The sequence below is a fragment of the Silurus aristotelis genome (assembly GCF_946808225.1).
Source record: "Silurus aristotelis genome assembly, chromosome: 15".
Classification (NCBI taxonomy): Eukaryota; Metazoa; Chordata; class Actinopteri; order Siluriformes; family Siluridae; genus Silurus; species Silurus aristotelis.
Genome location: NC_139588.1, coordinates 17,396,871 through 17,412,529, shown reverse-complemented (window position 1 = coordinate 17,412,529; position 15,659 = coordinate 17,396,871).

Here is a 15,659-nt window from a genome sequence, read left to right as displayed (position 1 = left end):
TTTAACTTGATTCTGTAATTATGAAACACACCAGTTACTGCTTGTGTGCTCTATGTGTCATATCACACATGGTGCACTGTAATCTTCTTAAATTATACACCATGTTGTGGACTTTATTCTGTAGTAACAAACCACAGCATTTTCTATCAACAAATACTTTCAAATTTCTGTGAAAGTGTAGGTGTTTGGTGCAGTAGGTCAGTATGCATGAGTGATAAATACATTTAGAAGTAAAAATTCAAGTAGAACTTAAGGCACACACGAAGCCTCAAAAAAAGTCTTGGCTTATGGCAGATAACCAAAGACAGGCAGCATAGATAATTCACAGGTTCTGAAGTGTTATAGTTTCTATAGTAACAGCTCATTTACAGAAACATGTCCAGACAATATTGCAAGTAATCTGAGCCTAATAATAAACAACTAGATCAAAAGGTGTTGTGTTTTACTAAAAAATGCATGTGTTTATCCCTAAGGTGTTTAAAAGGGTTGAGGTTAGAGCTATATAGCAGTCCACTCAAGATCTTCCAACCAAAATACACTATATTTTTTATTGAGCAGATTCTGGTCTCCTAGAAGCTTCGATCACCAAGACAAATTCATCTTTCTGTGTGTGTGTGTGTGTGTGTGTGTGTGTGTGTGTGTGTGTGTGTGTGTGTGTGTGCGGGTGTCTGTCTGTCTGTGTGTGTGTGTCTGTGTGTCTGTGTTTTTGTGTGTGTGAGAGAGCATTTGCCAATAAACACTATTTTATTTCTGGTACAGGAGTGCTGTACTTTGTGCCCTTACTGATGTTACACAACATAAACTTTTACTCTAATTGGAGAACATTGGACAAACACTTAAAATAATAAGGAGAACCAGGTGGCCCTTATAACTGAAATTGAGATAAATGAGAACCGGAAATAATGACCATAAAATGAAAGTGCGAGGAAAGAGTGACAAAAAGGCAGTCTTTTTTTTCAGTGATGGCGGTGATGGCATTCAGGGTGGACGTGACACTCGACACATATCACACAGTTGGAAAAGTGGAAAACAGTAACACGGTTAGAGTGAAACACTAGTACAAGTTTTTAAAGCTGGAGGAGACATCAAGCTATTACTGTCGCTAAAATCATCTCTCTCTCTTTTTATCACATACTCTGTGGTAGAAGAAACAAAAACTAGGGCTGACCCAACTCGTCTAGTGAGCTGTTCATTATCTTATCCTTACCCTGATACTTAGTGTTGATAGGATAATTTTTCTTTCATCATTTATGCTGCCAAATGCTGCCTTTTCATTTAAAAGCATATACGAGGCCTGTGAGATAGCTATGCTGAACACGAGCCAATATCAGCCCAGTGTACGGGTAGAAGAACCAACGCGAGGCAAATCAGCGGCATTTTGCCAAGAGCAAATTTCTTATTAAACGTTGTCATGCTGTGATTCAGTTCATTACAGAAACAAAAAGCTTCACTGATCCGACTCACTCTTTGAACATCCGTCAATTTCCTTTAACTTTTTACTCCAAAGGGCACAATAATTGCACATCTAACAAGATGAAGTGTGGCTGTCTTTGTTCTGATGGTGTGAGAAGGAAATACTGGACAAACTGCTCAACATGGGTGAAGGTGCAAATTGCTGTTATGGCCTCATCTGTGATTTCAAATAGCATTCACTTCCTCTCTCGCTTCCTCTCTCTCTCCAGAGACGTGAGATCTCTTATTTCCTGAATAGTAGATGGAAATGACTTTACCGAAAAGGCTTGACCGGAATAGAAAAATTAGATGACTAAGATCATGTGCAAACTATATCGAATGTCGAATATGAGACACACTTGCCATTCTGATGAGTTAAAAAAAAATCATTATTACAACTATGTGATAAAAGGATGGCGTATATTTTTCTAATTTGTATATCAATTTTAATGATGCCATTGATGTAAAAAAAGAGTACTTCAAACATTTTATTTTGTTCGGTGATTAGTGAAGTCTGAACAGAAACTGGCAGTACCGCTCTGTATATTCGGTAGTATTATATTACTATTTAAGGAATAAAGGAATATAGAAAGAATACTCTTTCATTAGGACAACTATGAATTTTTGTTAGATGAGCACGTTTCCAGCAGTGAATCCTCCCAAAAAAAAAACTAAAACAAAGAGAAAACCAGAATACTCTACTCAAAGAAAATAACAATCAAATTAAATATTCTACTGATTAAATAATTTTCCCTTTTTTCTTTATAATGCTGTTGTAGATGAAGGGTGATTTAAGAATCAGGATTGAGAAAGAATACAACAGAAGATATGTGTACCCCACCATAAATACAAAATCATGTCTAAATTACATAAAAAATATTTTTCTTTTCAACCGCTCTTCTGCTTTCATCATTTGTTTGGTGAGTTTTTTTTCTTTTCATTATTGTTGCTAGAGGAGTGTGTATTGAAAAACTCTGCTGCATCATTTATAGGATTTTATCCTGTAATTTTCCTCTTCATGGATTGGCAGTTGCCTCTCCAAAACGTCTGCTGATATCTGTAAAACATTTTAGATTATTGGTGTTTCCATTTGAAAAATATCCTCGAACTGAATTTTGCCGAATGAGAAACTGATGAAACAATTTGGACCTGCTTTAGAAAATAATGGTGGCCATTTTCTCAGGTTGATATAAATTACATTTCTATGAAATTACAGCCTAAATTACATTTTTTAGATGAATAAAGGAACAAGCACATAAAGTGAAATTGAATTTACTCTTGGTCAGGAATTGCAGGACGGTTAGTGTTGGGGTAGATCCTGAAAAACCCTGGATGTGAGGAATGTCAGAATCAGAATTCTTTATTAATCCCTAGGGGAATATATTGTTATTGCACATGTAACAATTATTATTATTATTGCACTAAATTATTGCCTCTCCTTGAACTGCCACCTTAACGTGGTGGAGGGGTTTGAGTACTCGAATGACCCTAGGAGCTATGTTGTCCGGGGCTATATGCCCCTGGTAGGGTCTCCCAAGGCAAACAGGTCCTGGGCGACGGGTCAGACTAAGAGCGGTTCAAAACCCCTTATGAGAGATACTACATCAGGGACCGTGACGTCGCCCGGTATGGCGCAGCCGGGGCCCCACCCTGGAGCCAGGCCCGGGGTTGGGGCTCGTATGCGAGCGCCTGGTGGCCGGGCCTTCCCCCACAGGGTCCGGCCGGGCTCAGCCCGAAGGAGCGACGTGGGGCCGCCTTCCAGTGGGCTCACCACCTGCAGGAGGGACCGTAAGGGGCCGGTGCTAAGAGGATCGGGCAGCAGTCGAAGGTGGAGGCCTCGACAACCCGATCCCTGGACACGGAAGCTAGCTCTAGGGACGTGGAATGTCACCTCGCTGGCGGGGAAGGAGCCTGAGATTGTGCGTGAGGTTGAGAGGTTCCGACTAGAGATAGTCGGGATCACCTCTACGCACGGCCTGGGCTCTGGAACCACAGTCCTCGAGAGAGGATGGACTCTTTACAACTCTGGAGCTGCCCATGGTGAAAGGCGTCGGGCTGGTGTGGGTTTGCTTATAGCCCCCCAGCTCAGCCGCCATGTGTTGGAGTTTACCCCGGTGAACGAGAGGGTCGTTTCCCTGCGCCTACGGGTCGGGGATAGGTCTCTCACTGTCGTGTGTGCCTACGGGCCAAACGGCAGTATAGAGTACCCGGCCTTCTTGGGGTCTCTGGGAGGGGTGCTGGACAGTGCTCCGACTGGGGACTCCGTCGTTCTACTAGGAGACTTCAATGCACACGTGGGCAGCGACAGTGACACCTGGAGGGGCGTGATTGGGAGGAACGGCCCCCCTGATCTGAACCCGAGCGGTGTTCAGTTATTGGACTTCTGTGCTAGTTACAGTTTGTCCATAACGAACACCATGTTCAAGCATAAGGGTGTCCATCAGTACACGTGGCACCAGGACACCCTAGGCCGCAGGTCGATGATCGACTTTGTGGTCGTTTCATCTGACCTGCGGCCGTATGTCTTGGACACTCGGGTAAAGAGAGGGGCGGAGCTGTCAACTGATCACCACCTGGTGGTGAGTTGGATCCGATGGCGGGGGAGGAAGCTGGACAGACTCGGCAGACCCAAGCGTACTGTGAGGGTCTGCTGGGAACGTTTGGCCGAGCCTCCTGTCAGAGAGATCTTCAACTCCCACCTCCGGCGGAGCTTTGACCAGATCCCGAGGGAGGCCGGAGATATTGAGTCCGAGTGGACCATGTTCTCCACCTCCATTGTCGAAGCGGCCGCTCGGAGCTGTGGCAGTAAGGTCTCCGGTGCCTGTCGAGGCGGCAATCCCCGAACCCGGTGGTGGAAACCGGAAGTAAGGGATGCCGTCAAGCTGAAGAAGGAGTCCTACCTGGCCTGGTTGGCTTGTGGGACTCCTGAGGCAGCTGACGGGTACCGGCAGGCCAAGCGAACTGCAGCCCGGGTGGTTATCGAGGCAAAAACTCGGGCCTGGGAGGAGCTCGGTGAGGCCATGGAGAAGGACTATCGGCTGGCCTCGAAGAGATTCTGGCAAACCGTCCGGCGCCTCAGGAGGGGAAAGCAGTGCCCCACCAATGCTGTTTACAGTAGAGGTGGGGAGCTGTTGACCTCAACTGGGGATGTCGTTGGACGGTGGAAGGAATACTTCGAGGATCTCCTCAATCCCGCCGTCACATCTTCCATTGAGGAAGCAGAGGCTGAGGGCTCAGAGGCGGACTCGTCCATCACCCAAGCTGAAGTCACCGAGGTAGTAAAGAAACTCCTCGGTGGCAGGGCACCGGGGGTGGATGAGATCCGCCCTGAGTACCTCAAGTCTCTGGATGTTGTGGGGCTGTCTTGGCTGACACGCCTCTGCAGCATCGCGTGGCGGTCGGGGACAGTGCCTCTGGAATGGCAGACCGGGGTGGTGGTCCCTCTTTTTAAGAAGGGGGACCGGAGGGTGTGTTCCAACTATAGGGGGATCACACTTCTCAGCCTACCTGGGAAAGTCTATGCCAGGGTACTGGAGAGGAGAATACGGCCGATAGTAGAACCTCGGATTCAGGAGGAACAATGTGGTTTTCGTCCAGGCCGTGGAACACTGGACCAGCTCTATACCCTCTACAGGGTGCTGGAGGGTTCATGGGAGTTTGCCCAACCAGTCCACATGTGCTTTGTGGATTTGGAAAAGGCATTCGACTGTGTCCCTCGCGGCGGCCTGTGGAGGGTGCTCCGGGAGTATGGGGTCGGGGGCCCTTTACTAAGGGCTGTCCGGTCCCTGTATGACCGAAGCAGGAGCTTGGTTCGCATTGCCGGCAGTAAGTCAGACTTGTTCCCGGTGCATGTTGGACTCCGGCAGGGCTGCCCTTTGTCACCGGTTCTGTTCATAATTTTTATGGACAGAATTTCTAGGCGCAGCCAGGGGTCGGAGGGTGTCCGGTTTGGTGACGACACGATTTCGTCTTTGCTCTTTGCAGATGATGTTGTCGTGTTGGCTTCATCAGACCAGGACCTTCAGCATGCAATGGGACGGTTTGCAGCCGAGTGTGAAGCGGCTGGGATGAGAATCAGCACCTCCAAATCCGAGGCCATGGTCCTCAGTCGGAAAAGGGTGGCTTGCCCACTTCAGGTTGGTGGGGAGTTCCTGCCGCAAGTGGAGGAGTTTAAGTATCTTGGGGTTTTGTTCACGAGTGAGGGAAGGGTGGAACGGGAGATTGACAGACGGATCGGTGCAGCTTCTGCAGTAATGCGGTCGATGTACCGGTCTGTCGTGGTGAAGAAGGAGCTGAGCCGCAAGGCGAAACTTTCGATTTACCGGTCAATCTACGTTCCTACTCTCACCTATGGTCATGAGCTCTGGGTCATGACCGAAAGGACAAGATCCCGGATACAGGCGGCCGAAATGTGCTTCCTCCGCAGGGTGGCTGGGCGATCCCTTAGAGATAGGGTGAGAAGCTTAGTCACTCGGGAGGAGCTCGGAGTAGATCCGCTGCTCCTCCACATCGAGAGGGGTCAGCTGAGGTGGCTCGGGCATCTGTTCCGGATGCCTCCTGGACGCCTTCCTGGGAAGGTGTTCCGGGCGCGTCCCACTGGGAGGAGACCCCGGGGAAGACCTAGGACACGCTGGAGAGACTATGTCTCCCGGCTGGCCTGGGAACGCCTTGGTGTCCCCCCGGAAGAGCTGGAAGAAGTGTCTAGGGAGAGGGAAGTCTGGGCATCTTTGCTTAGACTGCTGCCCCCGCGACCCGGCATCGGATAAGCGGGAGAAGATGGATGGATGGATGGATGGAAATTATTGCACATAATTTCCCAAGATATTAACATTATATAAGTGATCATGAAAAGCTATAACTATATCTATATCGTCTATATCTATATCATGGACCAGCTGTTGCGCACTCAGAGGGATGAGTTATATAGTTTGATGGCCAAATCAGAATACAATCAGGAATACTCCCCAGCTGAGACATCGGTACATATCATGGGACACACACTCATCCACACACTCGTTGAAACATGGGGACATTTTGCTTAGACAGTCGGACAATATATTTTTGGAAGCTGTGAGAAAGAAACCTCATCTACTGAAATATCTAAATAATTGCATTGCGATCAAACATGGATTCTAGCAAGAAAGCAAAGTATTTTCACTCTAATTAACTGTGCCAAGAAGCCTTCAGACACTGTCTGCTATTTTAACTCTGATGCATGACATACTAAAAAAAAAAACAGGCACATTTAGATGCCCTTTGACTCTAAAGTAATTCACAGCTGAAATGAGATGAAGACTGGCACACAGTGATTGCTATTCCATAACTAGCAAAGAGAACAAGGGAAATTGTTGTGTGTGGGTGTATGAGCACAGACCTTGGTGAAAATTAACTGGGAAATAGATTGACAGGTGGTCTTGGCGAATCTTATGTCATAGTGCATGGAATAATCGACAAGGCAAGAGGTGTCTGCTTTCCTTTTCTCTCTCTACACCGCTGTGATCGGTATCCAACTGAGGAAAGAGACTTCTCTGATAAATTACAGTTGTGAAAGTGTGAAGTTGCAGTCATACCAAAATGTGTGGAATAGTAGGAAATACATATAAAAAAAAAATAAAATAAAAAATGCTCTGGAGAATAGAAGCCTGCAATCTATTTCTGTCCCACATATCATAAACTGTGTGTTTTTTCATCACACTCTCTATTGGAAACAACAGCAAGGTAGAGCTGCTCAATTCCATTTCATCCGAAAAAGATATGCAGTTAATTTAACTTTCACATGAAGAGCTCAAGATATGATATTTGTCAGTGATGGGATGCCTTATGATACAGAGTATGGTAGTCTAGCAAAAAGAGAGAGCTGCTTTCTATTTTACACAAAGAAATTGTTCCTATTTTTTTTTTTACATCTTTTCACCAATCAAACAACTCTCTCTTAGTTCTAAGCACATCTTAACCAAGCAAGCAGGAACACAGAATTCCTGATGAAAGTGTGTTGTGAGCTGGTAGCCAAATCAATACTCCAGACCCTAACGCATTGATCATGCATTTCATCTGCTAAAGAGGAGACTGAAGAAAAAAAAATCCAACAAACAAACAAACAGCTGAAAAAAATCTTTGGTACAAGCCTGGAGCAGCATCACTAATGAAGAATACAATGTTTTCCTTTAATATCAGTGGGTCACTGGTTTGATGTGTTTTTTGTCATTTAGCTTCATTTACTTTAAGCTTATCTGCTCAAATACTTTTGTTCAACTAAAATTGAGTGGTCTTGTAAAGTTTTAAGTTGTTTAGCATAACTAGATATCAGGAAGCTAAAATTGTGTTATCGCCTTTTGTTTTTAAATTTAAATGTCTTCAGTGCAAAGCAAAAAATTTAAGATTTGGCCATGTTCCAATACAGGGCACTGCATAAATGTATTATTAAACAGTTCAATATATTTAGATTTACAGCAGTTGGCAGATGCCCTTATCCAGAGCAACTTACAAATGAGCAGTTGAGGGTTAAGCTCCCAGCAGTGGCAGTTTGGATTTGCTGGGATTTGAACTTATGACATTCCGATCCAAAGTCCAATGCCGTTACTACCTAGCTTAATAGACAGATGAAAGACAAAAAGGTAATGAAATCTCTCTTTGGCACATTATATTACAATGTAATTATTTTCTATGCATATTCCAGCTTGTAAGGAAGTTGGGGTCAGAGCAAAGGGTCCTGATACCACAGCACTTGAACAGATAGGGTTATGATGGAGACATGCCAAAGAACTAGCTCTTACATCGCCTGTGTCAAGGCAAATCATTTTTTGCACAAGAGCCTGTACGTTCTGCGCTTGCGTAAGTGAACATGACACGGGTTCAGTATTCTGTATTCGACATCCAAACAAAGACTCCATAGGAGCTGGAACTGTGAATATATATAAAGCAAGCAGTGTTTACACCTGCCAAGATCATTACTAACAGATTCGTGTAGCTTTTTTCAATCATGTCTTCTAATATGGCACGTTGCAAATTGCACATTGGCAGCTCTTGGTTGTCTTCTTGTGCACAAAACTTGACAAGGCAAGTCTCAAGTATAACAACAAGTGTCTGTAGGTTTCCTCTTTACTCTGTCATTGTTTGCTTTAGTCAATTCCTTTTTTTTCCACATGTGCTCATTCGCTAAGCTAAATAGCCCATCTGAGTTCTCTTTCTCCCCAACAAGCTCCAACATGCAAAATTTGCCATAAAACAGCTGGTATTGTCCAACTAGGGGGAACAGTGTGAAACACACTGAAAAAAAAAAAAAAAAAGTGGGATGACGTTCATAAACCACCCAACATTACCCGATGGCCGACCATCAAGTTGGTGTGTCCCAGGGTTTTAAGGACTTCTCAGGAGTCCACAGTGGTGGATTTTTATTGCCGAGGCTATAATATGTATGTATGTGTATATATATATATACAGTATATATATATATATACTGTATATATATATATATATATATATATATATATACAGTATATATATATATATACTGTATATATATATATATATATATATATATATATATATATATATATATATATATATATATATATATATATATATATAGAGAGAGAGAGAGAGAGAGAGAGAGAGAGAGAGAGAGAGAGAGAGGGAAAGAGAGAGCTATATAAGCGTAAGTATAAACCGTATAGACTTTACCATATAGTCTTTTTGTTGCTTTTTGCTAGAATACGCTGTATATCATACCTATGTATTGTTTCTTCTATGCCAAATACCTCCTCCGCAATGTAGGTTAAATCCAGAGCAACGCATGATTACTGCTCTGAAACACCGCACAGCTCCTGGCTACCTGTCTATCAGTCCCTATGTTTGCTATGGCAGTGTGACAAGAGAGGCTTAGTCACTCTTTAGAGCAACAAAATGACTCGAGGCAACAATGACAGGAGATGAGAGAGAACAAAGAGAATCCTCTCCTGATACCTCAGAGGTGTGCTGTCTAGCTGTTCAAACTTTCATCCTTCATTTCTCCCTCCTTCTTTTCCATTCTCTTTCATGTGGGCATGGGACTACATGACAGATTTAGGGTATGATAAGCATACAACCTTAGCATGCCTGTTTGGTGGCTGATAATGAGTTTAAATGTGTACCCTGGACTATGACTCTAAACCTTGGGCAAGCCTGTCACCTTTGGCACGTTCTCGCTGAAGAGTTTGCCAAGCAGCAATGCAGTGAGGCTACACGATTTAGCCATTGGTTTGTGACAGGCAGAAAGATGACCTTGTGCAGATGGTAACGCAGATTATGTTGTCTCTTGTGTCCTCCCTCATTAAACTAGATGATAAGCCACAATGTCCTCAAATTTTAGTAGCCTCCGTGGTCCAAATCTCAGACAGCTGGCTTCATTTTATAAAATATGATGGAACACCGTGAAAAAGTTCAACTCATTTTAAGGGGTGAGAACAACCTATTCTAATTCAAATGCTAATGGTTCTGAGTTTATATGAGCACAGTCTTGTCTAAGCACAGTTTGACTCAAGATTGACATGTGATATTAAAGTGCTGCCAAGGTATAAGACGCCACTTCTTAATCTTTTTGTATGGCCTTTGGATCAGAATACTTGTTTCATACTGTTTTTTTACCTTGAAAACTTGTTTAACTTCCAAACCTCTGATAATACATTCTATACAGTGATTAAGTATGGCAAATTTTCTTGGATTTGCCCTAGATCAACATTTTTCTTGCAAATGACCCCCTTTATTAAATTTAGATTGATTGTTTACACATACAATTCATATAATTTGATTTCTCAGTTCTGTTTTCCTATTTCAGGCACCTTGATTTGTATACCACTGATTCATTCCCTCATGTCTGTTCAGTTTAACTGAACCATTCAGTTTAACCCTGGCCTCTGTTGGCTTCTTTAGCTTTTTTTTTTCATAATCTAATGCCACTCTCAGGCTCTCAAATTTCCATGTGTCAGTTTTTATCTTTTTATCTGTTAATGTTCTACACTCTGTACTTAGGCTTTTGACCTTCCCCACTGTCATCCAAACATTTTCTAGAATCAGTCTCCTACTCTTAACACTCCCATCTTCCATTTACACCATGCAGTGAATTATCTGGGGTACTGCCAATTTGTGGTGTTCTAAGTAAACCAAAATGGAAAGAAATAATTCCATTGATTATTAATAGTTTAGTAGATGATTACCCATAGTGCCTGCAAATCCAATAGAACCAATATACACTAAAGTAATAGCATTTTTTAGATCGAAATTTAACTGTCAGGATAGATATAGCATCTCTACATTTAAATAAACTGGAAATCCATTTGATTTTAGTTGCATCAAGCAATATGACTTTTTATTTGTGTTTTTGTGGTTTCAGGATGCTAGGCTGATTCTTTTACATTCAAATTACTATTGCAAGGGCAGGGCACAGTGAGTTCTAGAAGCACTCTCAAATGAGTATTATTTAAACACAGTTTGATGCCTCAGTTTCTTCTGCCTTACATTGAAGTGCAGGATGGAGCACAATTTTAGACACAGCATCAGCTGTAGTTGCAACTCTGGTCTTTCCTCTGACCTGCTCTTGAACGATGAGCTCCATAACGGCAAAAAAACATTGTCAACGTTCTGCATCATGTAAGTGCACACAATCGATTGTGGACATCTACCGCCTAGCTGCGCTGATGTACCCATCTCTAATGATCAGTCATTTGGATACAGCAATTTCTGCTGAAGCAACAGCACTCAACATAGTTAGCACGATCATTTAATCATCAATGATTTGATTTGTGTTGCATGTCACAGAGTTTGATGCATGGTATGCACTTTGTAATGAAGCACTGAATCAAATTGGTATGACTGCTAGTGCAAGGGCATACGTCATCACATGCATGATAAAAGAAAGGGATTAATTTTTTCTATTTGACAGTAATCTCCATCCATACATGCAATTAATCAAGCACATCCCTACCCTAAATTGCCTTACATACACTATTTTACTGTAATACATACATTACTTATACATACATTATTGTAATGTAAGCCAGAACTGAGAGAAACCCCAGACACTTTGTTAAGTAGTTAGTAACATACTAAGTAACATTTATGATGATGTATTGCTACATAGTTTCTGCATGTATTAACAGCCAATACACTCGAAAAATGTACATAAAAAAATGACAGATAATCTAAGATCAATTAATCGAACTGGGCTCCATAGGAAAAAGATCCAAAGGCAAAAACATTTACAGATGATCCCTGCGTTACTATGGTTTAATCAATGATTTTTAGATCTTACGATGACAGATCTTGATATGACAAAATTGAAAAAATATTTTACGTTTTGTGCAGCAGGCGAACGTAGCAGCATATGCCCTGCCCTCCACTTGCAAACCAGCATTTGTCCACATGCCCACATACACATGCTAGGGGTGTAATAGTACTAGAATTTTTTTATACAGGGCTTTCGTTTTGGTACACACGTGTTCCGAATGCAATCCTTTTTTACGTGCGGAACATAGATAAAATTTGAGTTCCCCCAGGAACGTATTAAATGGCGGATCACAGCTTTGTTTAGTCTCCGCCTCACACTTTGAGTGCTTTTATTATATAAGTATTATTATTATTATTATTAATAAACTTAAATACACAACAATGCCAGGGGTATAAAAAAGAAATTAGAGTTAGTGCAGTGTCACTGTGGCTACTCACGCCATACAGGAAATTCCTGAAACTGGATATAAATTGCTAAAGAATCCATAGCGCTTGTGTAAGCCTCTAACCAGGAAGTGGCTAGTGGCTAATGCTAGCGATATGGTTTCTTTTGCATTTTATATTCAGTTTCAAGAATTTTTTACCTCAAAGAACTTTAAAAAAGAAAATCCTGACAATTCTACATATCAAGGGACATTTAACATTAAATGTAAAACACACACACACAAACACACAAACACACACACACACACACACACACACACACACACACACACACACACACACACACACAATTTATTACCCAAATAGGGTCTACCAAATGTTTTAAAAATGTAAACTGTATAAATAATAATAAGCTGAGTTAAAAAAACAACAAGCAATTTATATTTCGCATTTCTTTTCGCATGAATTTTGTGTACCGTTACACAGCTAAAAGTACTGTTAATTTCTCTGTTTTGAAAAATTATGTAGTTATTTCTTAAATTATTAACAAATTACAGTATACTATCCCATACTGATCACCATTCATTAAGACTCCTGGGTAGACTATGTGTACTTTCCACTAGATTATACATTATTACAGTATACAGGTGTAGTAGACTACCAGAATTAAGTGGTATTAAGAATCCTGTCAGGGGCACATCACAAGATAGTCTTTCTGTTATTGAGTTATTGTTTTTTTTTTTTTTTTTTTTTATTTTTTTTATTTAAGCGTTTGTTGTTATATGTAATATAGATGACATGAGAGTGCAGATGATAAAGAGGATAATGTGGTCCTGTTGACTTTATTAAGCAGTGACCTGAACATTCTCTGGGACATTGTAGCAGAGTGTAAGTTTGCCAGGATGAGGGTCTGTTCCTTTAAATCTGAGGCAATGTATCTCAGCACAAAAAGGGTTAGTTCTGGACATTGCTCTGGGCTAGTTGAGACTGTTTCGACAACTGACTAGAAAGCCGCAAGATACCTTCTTTGGGAGATGTTTCCTTGTGTGGGAGCTGGATGATATGGACTGCTGCCCCATAACCAAAATCTGGATAAGTGTAAGATGGATGGATGGATGGATGGATGGATGGATGAATGGATGGATGGATGGATGGATGGATGGATGGATGAATGGATGGATGGATGGATGGATGGATGGATGGATAGATGGATGGATAAATGGCTGGCTGGATGGATGGATGGATGAATTGCAAGTGTAAAATTGTGGGAAATATATTTACCATATACATATGCAATCTTCCACAGCAGCAAACGAAAAGCATCAGAAAACCCCCTACCTATGCTAAACAAATGCTAACAGATAGTAAAGTAAACAACTTGAGACAAGGGCAGTGAATCCCTATTTACTGCCTAATATATATTTTACTGTTTCTAGATACACAGACAACTCAGAATATAGCAAGACCTCTTCACCTTACTTATTTTGTTACATTATTTCCTAATTCCGCAGCAGTTCACCAATCTGGCACTTATGATGCAGAATTGGATAGAAGGCACTTCTATGTATAGAGAACATAATAGCTTACTGAAAATGGGCCAGAAGGCAACTAAATAAATCATAACATAAAAAACATTAAAAAGATGGTATGTTGAAACTAAGATAAAAATTCAAATCTAATACCATGTATTTCATCTGAAGCACAATCATTCAGTTTCTATGGTGAAGCACGATGATAGCTGCATAATAATTTGGGCATGTTTTGAAGCAAAAGGGTCAGGGTGCTCTGTCATGATTAAAGTAAGATGAACAGATCAAGAGCTCAAGAGTGCTCAGGATCTAAGATTGGGGTAAAGGGTAATCTTTCAATGTGAAGCACACAAGCAACATTACACAGTAGAGGCTGTCAAGCTCAAGAAGCTTGTAGAGATGGCAGTAGTGATGGCCAATGTTCTTCATAAAAAAAATTTAGAAAAAAAGTGGATGTGTGTGTTAAATTGTTTTGTTTTTAATTATTATTGCATATCAGTGAGACAATAGTCATTGAATACTTTCTGACTGCACTGTCTATACTTCATTATGGTAGGTGAAAAGCATTTTTGTAAAAGTTCTGTCTATGCTACGGTCACACCATTCACTTAAACATGCAAAACGCTGTGCTGTGCCTATGGCTTCAGCTGCTAATAAGCACCATCTGTCATTTAGACACGCCAAATCCTGCTGACCAGCACCAACATTCAGCACAGTTCAGCTTCGATGTACACTAATCGGTCAAGTGTGACTGCGCTGAGAATTTTTTTTTTACTGTTACGAAAAGCAAGTTTCAGCTATTCTAGCTAATAGCAAAAATATATTTTTAATTTACAATTTTAATCTCTTGGATTCTTGACTATGGGTGGCAGTGGCATCATTCGGATCGATTCTATTTCATCGATTAGATCCATCTAAATCTTAAAAAGCGGATTACACTATAGGCTACTGTGGACTTGCTGCAGTTAGAGTTCAGATGTGGCTGTGATGTGTATCTGGTCTGCCAGAGCAGATGTGAGCTTGATTTGGTCAATATGTGGTTCAGTGATCAGCTGTTTATGACAGTCATGTGTGGGCCAAACATTTGCTGACCCTGACATATTTTAATAATGCATGTCAATTGGGATGTATTTTGTCACACACGTCTGGCTCTATGTCACAGACACAATTTAGCTTCCACAGAAAGGAAATTATATTAACACAATAAATGTGACTTTTTAAAACTTTTTCTCAACCTGAAAGAAATTGCAATCAGCTACAATGCATAGTACAGTGAAGGTGAAATTGATATAGTTAAAAGGTCTAAAACTGGACATTTAATAATCAACTGGCATAGCATACTGAACATGCATTTCCTTTTTAGCAGAGCATTTAATAAGAGTTTCCAAGCACAGGTTGGGACATGAGCTACAGCCTAAATCAATAAAAAATTAATTTTCCATGCATTTGCGAGCGCTTTGTACATACTCCTCTGTTTGCACTTCATAATGAGCTTCATGGTGTACAAATAACTGCTCCTGTAGCCTCAGCAATATTCATGTTACATGTTACATAAAATTATTTCCCACATTTCTTAGATAACTGAAAAACTTTAGAGCACTTTAGCTATTTTACAAGCTTTTGTTTAATAATCAAGTGTGCTCCAAAGACTCATTTCTGAGAGGCCATTACTCGTGTATGAGAGTTTATAATTCCTCTTTCTGACAGCTGATGACTTCTCTTTGACTGCTCACCATTATAAAATGCAGCCCAGCACCAGTCAATGTCCTCAGAAATACCATTCCTGTTGAACACTCCAATGGAACAAGTGGACAAATCTCCCAGTTCAGCTATTAGCTGCTATTTATTATTTATTTTTAGGCAAAGATTATCACTACATGATACATACTACAAATGTGTGAGTTGTCTATGTTGCCAATCGATGCTTTTTTTTTTTTTGTTAAAGAGTAGTAGTGATGCCGATGTGGTAACTTTTGGTATATTATTTCGGATAGGCTTTAAGTGTGTTTACAGGTTGTATACGAGGGTATTATA